Genomic DNA, 13,747 nt, shown 5'->3' on the forward strand with positions numbered 1-13,747 from the left:
ACAAAGGAAATAAAAAATTATATTGAGACAAATGAAAATGGAAACATGGCATATCCATGGAAATTTAATGAGACACAGCAAAAGCAGTTTTAAGAGGAAAGTTTGTGGAGATAGCCTCCTACATTAAGAAAAAAGAAAGATCTCAAACATTGTAACTTGACACTTCAAGGATCTAGCAAAAGAAAAACTAAGGTGAAAGCAGAAGGAAGGAAATAAATAATTATCAAAGCAGGAATAAAGGAAATGGAGACTTAAAAAACAATAGAAAACACCAATAAAACTAAGTTTTTCAATGTAACTGGTTTTTTGAAAAGATAAACAAAATTGACAAACCTTTAGCTAGACTAAGAAAAGAGAGATTCAAATGAATAAAATCATAAGTGAAGGAGGAGACACTACAACTGAGAATACAGTAATATAAGGGATCTTAAGAGACTACCATGAATAACTATATGCAAAAAAATTGGATAACTTGGAAGACACAGATGAATTCCTAGAAACATACAACTTATCAAGAATGAATCATGAGAAACAAAATCTGAACAAACCAATAACATAAAGATTGACCCAAAAACCTCTCAACAAAGAAATGCCCAGAACTTGATGGCTTCACTAGTAAACTCTAAAAAAATGCTTAAAGAAGAATTAATGCTAATCCTTCTCAAACTAGTCTAAAAAAAACTGAAGGAGAGGAAACACTTTCAAATTCATTTTATGAGGACAGTATTACCTGGATACTGAATCCAGACAAGGACACAACAAGGAAATTATAGGCCAGTATCCCTGATGAAATAGATGCAATAATCCTCAACAAAATACCAGCATACTCAATTCAACATCACATTAAAAGGATCATTCACCATGTCAGGTAGGATTTATTCCTAAAATACAAGGATGGTTCAACATCCACAAATCAATAAATGTGATGTACTAAATTAACAGAAGGAATGATAAATATCACATAATCATCTCAATAGATGGAGAATAAGCATTAAAAAAATTCAACATCCTTTCATGATAAAAACTCTCAACCGAGTAAGTACAGAAGGAATGTACCTCAGTATAATTAAGGCCATATACAAGCCCACAGTTATATCATACTCAATGGTAAAAAGCTAAAAGCATTTCCTCTAAAATCAGAAAGACGATAAAGATGCCCATTCTCACCACATCTATTCAATATAGTACTGGAAGTCCTAACCAGATCAATGAGGCAAGGAAAAGAAATAATAGGCACCCAAATCAGAAAGCAGCAAAATTTTCTTTTTGCAGATAACATGGCCTTACATATAAGAAACCCTAAAGATTTCACCAAAAAATTATTACAACCAGGGTGCTGGGGTGGCTCAGTCAGTTAAGGGTCTGACTTCAGCTCACGTCATGATCTCACAGTTCATGGGTTCCAGGGAGTCCCGGGTGGGGCTCTGTGCTAAAAGCTCAGAGCCTGGAGCCTGCTTCAGATCCTGGGTCTCCCTCTCTCTCTGCCCCTCCCCCTCTGGTGCTCTGCCTCTCTCTCAAAAATAAATAAAAAAACATTTAAAAAACTTTTAAAAATTATTACAACTAACAAACTAATTCAATAAAGTTTCAGGATATAAAATCAGTATACAAAAATTATGTTTCTCTGTACCAACAACAAACTATCCCCTCAAAATTAAGAAAATAAAGCCAATTATAACAGCATTTTAAAAAATAAAATACTTAGGAATAAATTTAACATTGTATATATAAACCACATCTTTATCCATTTATCAGTTGATGGACATTTAGGCTCTTTCCATAATTTGGCTATTGTTGAAAGAGGATCTTGAGAAACTTAACAGAAGACCATGGGGGAGGGAAAGGGGAAAAAAAGTTACAGACAGGGAGGGAGGCAAACCATAAGAGGCTCTTAAATACAGAGAACAAATTGAGGGTTGATGTGGGGTGGGGGAGAAGGGAAAGTGGGTAATGGGCATTGAGGAGGGCACTTGCTGGGATGAGCACTGGGTGTTGTATGGAAGCCAACTGGACAATAAATTATATTTTTTTTAAAAAGGAATAAATTTAACAAAGGATGTGAAAGATTTGTATACTGAAAATTATAAGACATTGATGAAAGGAACTGAGAAGACACAAATAAATGGAAAGGTATCCCATGTTCACAGGCTTGAAAAACATTATTAAAAGCCTATACCACTCAAAGCAATCTACAGATTCAATGCTATCCCTATCAAAATTCCAATGCCTTTTTTTCCACAGAAATTAAAAAAAGAAAAATCTAAACCATATGGAACCACAAAAGATCTAGAATGGCCAAAGCAATCTTGAGCAAGAATAAAGCTGGAGGCATAACACTTTTGCTTTCAAAATAGAACATAAAGCTATAACAATCGAAACATTAAGATACTTGCAGAAAACAGTCATACAGACCTCTAGAACAGTATAAAGAGCCCAGGAATAAATCCATACATTTACATCGAACTGATGTTCAAAAAAGGTGCCAAAAATTCACAATGGGGAAAGGATAGGCCCTATTTTAATAGTGGTGCTGAGAAAACTGGTATCCACATGCAGAAGAATGAAACTGGACCCTATCTCATACTGCACACAAAAATCAACTCAAACTGTATTAAAGACTTAAACACAAGACCTGAAACTGTAGAACTAGCAGAAGAAAGCAGAGGGGAAAAGCTTCTTAACATTGGTCTTGACAATAATTTCTTGAATACGACCTCAAAAGTACACACAACAAAAGCAAAAATAGACAAATGAGATTGCATCAAACTAAAAAGCTCCACAGCAAAGGAAACAACAGAATAAAGAGACAACCTACAGAACAGGAAAAAATATTTGCAAACCATACATCTGATAAAGGATTAATATCCAAAATATATGTGAGAAATTCAAACAATTCAATAGCAAGAAACAATCTGATTTTAAAATGGGGAACGGAACTGGCCAGATATTTCTCCAAAGAAGACATACAAATGGGCAAGTTGTATGAAAAAAAATGCTCAACACCAATAATCATCAGGGAAATACAAATTAAAACCACAATATCAGGTGGGAAGATGAGCTTAACGGATTATGGGCATTAAGAAGGGCACTTGTTGGGATGAGCACCAGGTGTTATATGTAGGTGATGAATCACTAAATTCTACTCCTGAAACCAATACTACACTATATGTTAACTAACTTGAATTTAAATTTTAAACACACACACACACACACACACACACAATATCACCTCATACCTGTTAGAATGGCTATTTTCAAAAAAACAATGGATAACAAGTGTTGGCCAGGATGTGGAGAAAAAGGAACCCTTGTACACTGTTGGTAAGAATATTAATTGATACAGCTATTACACAAAAAGGTCTGGAGGTTCCTCAAAAAATTTAAAAATAGAACTACCATATGACCCAGGAATGCCACTTTTAGGTATATATCCAAAGGAAATGAAAGCAGTATCTTAAAGAGATATCTGAAATGCCATGTTCACTGCAGCATTACTCACAAATAGCTAAAATATAGAATCAACCTAAGTGTCTACTGATACATGAACAGATAAAGAAAATTGTGTGTGTATGATATATCATTCTGCCCTAAAAAAATAATGAAATCCTGTCATTTACAAGAACATGGATGGACCTAGAGGACATTATACTACGTGAAATAAAACCAGGTACAGAAAGACAAATATTGCATGATTTCACTTATGCACAGAATCTAAAAAAGTCAAACTTGTAGAAGCAGACAGTAAAATAGTGGTTGCCAAGGAAAAGTGGGTAAGGGAAATAAAGAGATATTTGTTAAAGGATACAAACTTTCAGTTATGCAGAATGAATAAATTCTGGAGATCTAATGTACAGCATGGTGACTACAGTTAATAACACTTTATTGAGGGGCACTTGAGTGGCTCAGTCGATTAAGCATCCAACTCTTGATATTGGCTCAGGTCATGACCTTGCATTCGTGTGATTGAGCCCCACATTGGGCTCCATGCTGAGCGTGGAGCCTGCTTGAGACTCATTCTCTCTCTCTCTCTCTCTCTCTCTCTCTCTCTCTCTCTCAAAATAAACATTTTTTTTAAAACTCTGTATTGGGGCACCTGGGTGGTTCAAGTGAACCCCCACATCGAGCTCTCTGCTGTCAGCACAGGGCCTGCTTCAGATCTTCTGTCTTCCTCTTTCTTGGCCCCTCTCCAGCTTGCTCACTCTTTCCCTCTCAAAAATAAATAAATATTTTTTAAAAAACCCACTGTACTGTATACCTGAAATTTGCTAACAGAGTACATCTTAAATGTTCTCACCACAAACACAAAATGGTAATTATGTGAGGTGATGGGTACTTTCCATATTTCAATTAGCTTGATTGAGGTCATCATTTAACATGTCTATGTATAGCAGAATATTACATTGTGTACTTTAGACATGTACATTTTTGTCAATTATACTTCAATAAAGTTCAAAAATAACAATGACAATATCTATTTCCAATATTAACATTTTGTTAACAAAAATTAATAGCTGACTATAATTGATACATTTTTATACACCAACTAAGAGCACACCAGAGCACAAATAGTTAAGTATATGATAGAGATATGTATCATATTTACTTTTACAAAAGAAAGATTAAACTTTGATAGGTTGTTCTATGATGCAAACTTGGCTGAACACATGTATAGGTTTTCTTCGATTTGAAATAAATTAAAACAAATATATTTATCAATTTACCTTCCCCAGTAGAAAAACCCAAAACTGAAGAGGAAACTCAAGAAATAATTGAAAAGTTTTAAAAATCATTTTGGAAATGAGATAAAACTAAAACAAACAAAAAATACCCAGGAAAATGAACATTCATAAGTCATGCCTTAAGGAAAAAAAGAAAGTTAAGATAAAGGATAATTTTATAAATCAAAAAGAAATTACCTGTAAACTAAACATGCAACTACCTTATGACCCAGCAATTTTACTCTTAGGCATTTGTCTCAGAGAAACAAAATCTTAAATTCACGCAATAACCTGTACATGGATGTTCATAGTAGCTTCAGTTGTAAGAGCCCAAAACTGTAATCAGCAAAGAAGTCCTTTGACAAGAAAATGGTTAAACAAACTGTGGTATATACATACCATAGAACACTACACAGCAATCAAAAGGAACAAACCAATAATTTCGATGAATCTCCTGCTGAATGAAAAAAAAGCCAATTTTCCAAAAGTTACATACTATATAATCCTACACCTATATAATATTTTTGAAGTCACAAAATTTTAGAAATGGAAGACAGATCAGTGGTTGCCCATGCTTATGGAGGGTTTGGAAGCAGAAAGGCAGGAGGTGGTTGAAGTTATAAAAAAACAACAGAAGGTGTTCTTGTGTTGGAACTTTTTGATATCTTAACTGTAGCAGTGGATACGTGAACCTAGATAGGTGATGAAGTTGTATAGAACTTACACACACACATATAAAGGTGGGAGTGTATTAATGTTAGTATCCTGGTTGTGATATTACACAATAGTTTTATAAAATTTTAAACTTTGAGGGAAACAAGACAAAGTGTACAAGGGATCTTTCTGTATTATTTCATTACAAGTGCATATGACTCTACACTTATCTCAATTTTTAAAAAGAAAGAAAAAGGAATGAACTAAATACAATGTGATGTCCTATAATTTGATCCTGGAACAGAAAAAAGGACATCGGGGCGCCTGGGTGGCACAGTCGGTTAAGCGTCCGACTTCAGCCAGGTCATGATCTCGCGGTCCGTGAGCTCGAGCCCCACGTCAGGCTCTGGGCTGATGGCTCGGAGCCTGGAGCCTGTTTCCGATTCTGTGTCTCCCTCTCTCTCTGCCCCTCCCCCGTTCATGCTCTGTCTCTCTCTGTCCCAAAAATAAATAAAAAACGTTGAAAAAAAAATTTAAAAAAAAAAGAAAAAAGGACATTAATGTTGAAACTAATGAAATTAAAAGAAAGTATGGAGGTTAGTTATGAATCATCACTGGTTTCTTAGTTTTGACAAATTCACTTTGTCAGGAGTATAGTTGACTCTAAACTGTCTACATATTTTCTATAGTAAACCTAAAATTATTCCTAATAATTTTTTTATTTAAGTTTGTTTACTATTTATTTAGTGGGGGGAGGCACATGTTTGAGTAGGGGAGGGGCATACAGAAAGGAAGACAGAGACTTCCAAGCAGGCTCCACACTGTCAGTGCAGAGCCCGACTTGGGGCTCGATCTCATGACCCCAAGATCATGACCTGAGCTGAAACCAAGAGCCAGACGCTTAACCAACTGAGCCACCCAGGCATCCCAATAAAAATTTTTTTATTCTTAAAAAAATTTTTAAAGGTAATCAATACAAAGGGAACCAGAAGAAAGTGATAAAGATTGATGATAAGCACTGTGGACAACCAAATTCCCTGCAGAAGAAAACCAAAGTTTCTGTAACCAAAGTTACAGAAAAGACACAAAAAGCTAAAACTGAAGAGCATTTAACTGAAATTTTAAATTCTGAACTTTGAAGCTACATATTGAAAGAGTCTACCATGTAACAGGGGTTATCAACCCATAATGACCAAGAAGACATTCTAGTAAAACTAATGGACTTAAAAATAATCTTTAAGATTTAGGTCAAAAGATCATGTGACTTGTCTAATTATAATAATAATAATAATAATAATATCAGACTTTTTATAATGTTTTTGCCAGGAAAAATATCCTAGAGTTCCACATTTGAGATATTCAGGGAAAGAAAATGTGAGCCAAGGATTTTATTTTCAGCAAAAATGACCTTCATTTTTGATATAAAAAGCACAGAGAGAATGTTAAAAGCATGCAAGAAAATTCATGAAAAATTTTCCCACGAACATTTCCTAAGGCACCTACTAAAGAGAAAGCTTGAGATGACCAAAATGATCAAAGAAACATCATCATAAAGACTGGTGGTAAGCACTAAATATAGTTATTTGTAGAACTAACACTGATACGGAGAGAACATAATATTAAATAATTACATGCTCTAACAATATACAGGGCTACCATGAAGAAAACCTGGGAAGAATGTGAATCATATATGCAAAAAAAAAAAAAAAAAAAAACCCTTTAGAACTATTTTCAATAACCAACATTAGTGGTGACTGTATTAGTATTATTATTCCTTGACAAGTACCACATGTACCATGTGGAATTAAAGTGCAATAATTGAGCAATTAACAGGCATAGTAATTCTATCATATTTTCAATGTGAAAAAAGGTAATACAGGTGTAAAACAGAAGAAATTAAGAACCTCAAGATAAAAACTGATCTTGGATTTGAGTTGAAAGCATCAGTATAAACTTACAAGGCATTTTACCTCAGTACATCTATTTTCCTAGCTTTGTCCACTGAAAAGGCTTAAAAATAATGATAAACTGAGAGGCAATGAACATCTCTAGTGCTAGATTGGGGTCTTGCAATACTATTTTCCATTAAAAATGTTTTTAAGTAGGAGAGCTTCTCAGAGAAATGGCTAATTCCTGTTCTGAAATAGGAAATGTACACAATAAGCCTAAAACATCTTGTCATACAAATAGCAAGGAAGCAATCAAAGGCTAACTAGAGTCATGTCAAAAGGACCTGGGGGAAAAAAAAAACCAATATGTGATCCAGTTTTATAATCCAGAAACAGGGATTTATTATGGTCTTTTAAAATTTCTGTCAGTATTTTTTTTATAATTTTAATAGTACAGGGTTTACACATACTTTGTTGAATTTATCCCTATGTATTTAAATTTTTTATTCTACTCTAATATTGTTTTACTATTATTTTCCAAATAGTTGCTCTACATACAAATATAATTTATGTTTCCATATTGACCTTGTATCATGTGACCTTGTTAAATGTACCCATTAGTTCTATGTGGTTTTTGATAGATTTTTCTTTGTAAATTTAGTATACACAATGATATCTTCATTAATAAAAGTGAATTTCATTTTTTTCCTAAAAAAAACAAAAACAAAAAACAAACAAAAAAAAGGACCCAGGATCCAAATTGAGAAGGTTCTCACAGGCCAAAGGAACAAGTGAGTTTCTAAGAAGAATATCAATTGCAATAGATTGAAACCCACCAAAAATACTTCAATCCACAAGTTCATATTAAACTCATCAGGTAAACTAAGTATCTTGAAAACTAACAAAGTCAAGGATTTATCTTGACTTTTCTATTTGAACTTTACCATTCAGGAACCAAATAGTAGATAAGGGGATCCATATCCATATAAAATATTTCAGCTAACAAATGAAAACAAAATGGTAGAACTGGATACAAAGGATACAGGAATATGCTGAATTGCCCCATGAAAGTGAAATTCTCAGAGTGTGGGAAACTCCACAGGTCAAAAAGTGTAAGTTCTTCAACAAAAATTATAAGGAAAGGACTTAAGAGACACTGAGTTAAAAAGGGGGGAAGGGAGGGAAAAGATTCACATTTGGGTGATAAAACCATAGAGAAACCACAAGGAAGTGATTACTGTGAAAGGAAGGAGAGAGCAAATGGAGGAGTTTCTCAGATGACTGACAAAGTTAGATTTCTTGACCTCACAGTTATGATAAGAATGCTTACCTCCTAATAATTCATCAAGCTATATGTCTTTTGGTGTGTGTGTGTTTTTCTTCTTGAGTTTTATTTTACAATAAAAAGGTCTTTTAAAAAATCAATTAACAGCTAGAGCCGTCTATAACAGAGTTACTCAACTTAACCCGTGGCTTGGTCACACACCATGACCTATAAATACCTCAATCACTGGCCACTTCCCATCATCTTCACTTCAGATTCTCAAACCAACCCTCAACCCACCTCTATCATAGTCCTTCTGTTCGTACTCACACTTTCTGCTCTAACTAGCTTGGATTCTCCTGCTTGCTTCTGCTACTACCTTTAGGGCTAAATAGAGAAAGTACTGAGATTTCAGACATTGTGGCAACATTCCCAACCATCTTAGAACCATAGGACCTTTAGAGAAATGTAAAACATGTTATCATCTGTGGCCAAACGTATGCACACATGTATACTGAAGGTGGTATGCCCTAAATCAAATCTTTTGTATATCACCATTAGCCAAGAAGACTGTGAGGGATATGTAATTTCTATTGGGAACGTTTTTTTTTTTCCCCCCAAATATACAATTAAAATCCCAAATGTTTTCTCAAACTCTCCCCACCATTGGTATCCACCACTGCCATGCATGAGATTTTGATTCATCCTCCTGAGAAGGGTGTGTCTCCACCAGCAGCCTACTGAAAATTACTGCACATGAAGATACATACAAATGAACATAGGATCATGATAATATTATTGGAAATAATTATTGAGCAATATGTACTTTATACAAATTTCTCTATAATTCTCACAAAATCTGCAAGATCAGTATCATCATCATTGCCATTTTAAGATAAAGAAAACTGACACTCAAGAGAAATGAATACATTTCAAAGTATCTCTACTAAAAAAGCATTACTGAATAAGATAAAAAGCTCTTCAAATGAAAAATAGGTTACTTTCCTCACATAACCATTTAAAAATATGTACATTTTAAGAAAGGAAAGATCAGTATAAAGGATGTACCATTTCAGGTCAAAGTAAAAGGAGTTTCTCAAAGATATACAATAATCGGACAGGTCCATGAGAAAGGAAGTAGTGGAACAAGCACCAAATTGGGAGCCAGGAACTGAGCCTTCAGTTCTGGCTCCAACACAAAGAGGCTGTACTATGCTGGGTAAGTTACCTTACAGTTTCCTCATCTTCAAGTGAAGAAGACTGACAAATATTCTAACGCCCAGTACTATGACTCCATGATTCAAGAGTGATTTGTATGGCTGTCAACAGAAAAGGAAAATGTGGAAATGTAATTGGGAAGGGTATCTCAGGCACAGTTAAGTGCTTTATGTAGTTGAAAGGTTGAGAACTTGAGGGCAAAAGAGACAAAGTAGTCATGCTTAAGCCAAATGAAGAAAGATGGATCTATCCCTCTGTTTAGGCTCACTGTAGGACAGAAATGGACAAATGGGGGAAAATATTCATGTTCACTGTAATAAATTCATGTAAGGAATATGTGTGACTGCTGGGACAAAAAATGCTCTTGCTATTGTTTTATAAAGCACCAGAATTATGACCAGCAATTTGGGAAAAGAAAAAAAATCAGGGCTTCATGCCAAGGCCAGCCTTCAATAAAACAGGCAAATAAAACAATCTTTCAAGTCAATGCTAGCTACACCTTCCACAAACACTGCCACAGGATCTCAACACTCGTCTGTTGAGGTGGCACTAGAAATTTAATAAGTATTATTTTTGCAAAGTCTTCACTGCTTGCTATAAATAATTATTTTCAAAGTACCTACTTGGCATGGAGCATAATGCCAGGAGCCACAAAAACATAAAAAGAAATATAAGTAATGTCCCTAACCACAGAAAACTTAGTACAAAATGCATGGGAAAATAAAAAAAAATAAATAATCGAAGATAGTGCATGCCTGGGTACACATATGCTTTGGAATTTAAATCACATTTTCCCACAGAAAATGGTGAGATCTCCAAGTCACTCCTCAAATTTATTTAAAGTGTACTTGGTTGAGCCTGGGTAGTTTTCCTTAATTCCTTAATTCTCAAAGTGATTTTCAATTGGCTTGAGGAACTGAGAGGAAATGGTGCTATACAGCTGGAAAAAACATATCCAATATTATGATATAACTTTACAATTACAAAATGAAAAGCTAATTTTCATGACACAAAAAAATGTTTTCATTAACAAATTTAGAAGTAAATGGTAGATATAATTTATATAAGCAGTACTATGCACTAAGTATTATTTCAATAGCTTTACATATAAAAACTTATATATCCTCATTACTTTACTTTTTTATTATTAAAACAACCCCAACAAGGAGGTACTATCAATATCCCCAGTTTTAAGGTTTGTAAACTACAGCATAAGAGAGATTATATATTTTAACTAATCACAGAGCACCATAAAGCTTCTTGGCTGATGGAGATATACAAAAAAGAATCTATTTTGTGAGTAACCTCATCACCCAACATTCATCACTGGGGCTGAAATTAGGGCTGGGGCTATGAGAGCACTCATATACTTATATATTCACTACAGCAGTGTTTGTGATGCCTAATAAATACAATCCAATGCCCATCAATAGGGAACACACTAAGTACATTTTGACATTTCTACAAGGACATGCTGTATAGCCTTTTAAAAGAATGAGGTACTTTAATACTTATGGATAGAAAAAAATATAGTATCAAGAGGCAAAAGAAAGGTATAGAATAGTATGTGTATCATGACTCCACTTGTGGGAAAGAAATAGGAGGGGGATACATATTAGGTAAGTGCTTGAGTCTGATCAGAAAGTTTCTTAAGAAGAAACAAATTATTTACAATGCTTACTTCTGGGAAGTAGGGAATGAGAAAAAGGCCAGTAGATAGGGGAGAAAGAGATTTTTGTTTTTATATTATACCCTTTTGTATTGAATTTCAACTTACCTAAAGTACATACTGCTGATTTTTACATGGCTGAATTAAAAATATAGTAGTAGAGAGCCTAACCTCCTTTTATATAGTGGTTCCTAACAACAGACTGGTATGTGATGATCAGTGGTGAGATGTGTTCCAAATAATTTATTCCTAACAGTATTTAACCAAGAGAAGTTTATGAATGATTTATTATTTTTATAAATGGATAAAATCGACATCCTTTTAATTAATCCATTAATGCAAAAGGGAAAAAGATAGGGGGCCTTTAAGACTCAAGCAGAGGGAAAAAAGATGGATCGCCTGAAGAGGATTTCTAGGAGGTCCCATTCCAGAAGAATGGAGGACCTCAAAAAAAAAAAAAAAAAAAAAGTTTTCTCCATCCAGTCTGTAGATACTTAGAAATGTAAACAGCCTTCTTGTAAAATAAACAAACTTTATAATGGTTCCCAAATTGGGTTAGGAGTGTCCTGGAGAGTAGGCAAGATTTTTTTTTCATCCTTTTAAATACGTTTTTGTATATGTTTACTGTGCTATGCATATGGTATCCATAATTAAATATAACATATTTGGAATATGCTTGTTCAAAAACGTTCTACTGATAGGGTGTGTAAAAATGTTTAGGAACTACTGATGTGGTCAAACGAAGTTAATGCAGTGAAAAGGAAAGCATTTAAGTAAAAGTACATGGTCAAGGGATGAAAAGTAAAAGTTGTGAAACTGTCAGTGTATAATGGTTGCAACTTTTTAGTTCTCTTCAACTTCTTCCTATATCTATTCCATGACCAAATCCTGCCATTTCCAGGTTAATGTTTACTGGGTTTGACCATTCATAGTCATTCTGACCATGCAAATTTTAATTACTTCGTGTTTCTGGAAAGGCCTCCAAGCCTGTCTGTAAGGAGTTCTCCACTGCCATCTTGCAAAAAGAACCGTAAGGTTCTTTAAGAGTTCAGAAAGCTTCCAACTATCGCCAAAAGTGAAAGTACTTATCCAGTGATTTTAAATATCTCTGTCCTACACTTAAACTGTCCTTTCCCCACAGACCAAATGGAACTCTTAAAATAAGTCGGACAAATATATTCCTCATTTGTCAAGGAACTCACTTTCCTCTTCGCACTCCCACACACCACTCCCCTTAAGCAGATAAATATCCTCCACAGCACCAAATCAAGTTCTTTTTCCTCCAGAACTTTCTTCAGGATTCTCTTTCTCTAACAGTATGTCTACCCCTGATTCCTGGGATTTTAGTGCTGAAGGCGTCGCAAAGATTATTCCTCTCTCCAAATCTCACCAGCAACTCATTAGCAGGATCTTTTGCCAGGTCCCTTTTTGCATTTTATCTCCACCGTTTCTGTGATCTCCGCCCTGAAGGGCGTTCATTCCTTTGGGTCCCGCTTCCCTTTCCGGAAACTAAGTTTAGAACCTGAGCACAGGGGCCAGACAGGTTTTCTCCGACGTCAGCTACTGCGAACCCAGGGCGGCCTGAACAGGCCGCTCAGGGAACAAGGCCGAGAGGACAGGACTGACCCGAGAGCCCTCTCCGTCGATCCGGGAGAAGAAACGTCCTGGGGAGGGAGCAGACCGCGCATATGTGCCCCGAGGCCGCGCAGTGAGACCCCCAAAGCCCTTCCAAAGGGCCAGCTGGCATGTGGGCAACTAGAACTAGGCCTGGTAGGTGAAAGGAGGCGTGTGTAGGGCTGGATCCAGGACGGAATAGGAAGAGGAGGGGCAGGGAGGGGACCCGAGTGTGGCCGCTTCGGCAGCCCCTGCGGAGGGGTGACCGTTAAAAGACTCAAAGAAGGGAGGAGTTGGGGAGTATCCCTCACTCACCTGGAAGAGGCTGCGGCCGGAGGCGCCAGCTGCCCCCCTCCCAAATTTAAGCCACGTCAGCTCGGGAATCCCGTACGCGACACCTACCACCGCCGCGCCCCGTCAAGGGACTCAACCACTCGCAGTTGGGACGGAAGATGGGATTAGGACAAGAACCAATCAGAGCTGTTGGCAGAGCGTTACCAGGGAGACCAGGCACGCCTTGTTTGTAACTAACCCATCAACAATGACGGAAACCAATCAACATTAGGAAACTCTCCTCTTCCTCAAAGAAAGAGCCAATGGTCTCTAACAAATGGAGGGGGGGGCGGAGTCAGACGTGAGCAAGTGTTCCGGAAGAAGATCTGCGGAAAACCGGAAATGCCCGGAGGGCGGGCGGTCTGGGGAGGGTCAGGTGTTAACGCTG

At 36.1% G+C, this 13,747-nt stretch overlaps 1 protein-coding gene across 10 annotated transcripts in view; it reads right to left on the reverse strand.

Annotated features, from left to right (window-relative positions):
* The window catches only part of GOLGB1 (golgin B1), a 90,198-nt gene extending 76,737 nt beyond the window's left edge, over window positions 1–13,461 (reverse strand). For 5 of the 10 annotated variants that reach the window (XM_042956956.1, XM_042956958.1, XM_015544795.2 and 2 more), the window contains exon 1: window positions 13,342–13,460. The gene's annotated coding sequence lies outside the window, so the exon portion shown is untranslated. Of the gene's footprint in view, window positions 1–9,753; window positions 10,756–13,341 lie in introns of those variants that run through there. The other 5 variants (XM_042956960.1, XM_015544796.2, XM_042956959.1 and 2 more) reach the window with 3 other exon arrangements.
* Window positions 13,462–13,747: the final 286 nt, after the last annotated feature.

The sequence above is a fragment of the Panthera tigris genome, chromosome C2 (genome assembly GCF_018350195.1).
Source record: "Panthera tigris isolate Pti1 chromosome C2, P.tigris_Pti1_mat1.1, whole genome shotgun sequence".
Taxonomy (NCBI): Eukaryota; Metazoa; Chordata; class Mammalia; order Carnivora; family Felidae; genus Panthera; species Panthera tigris.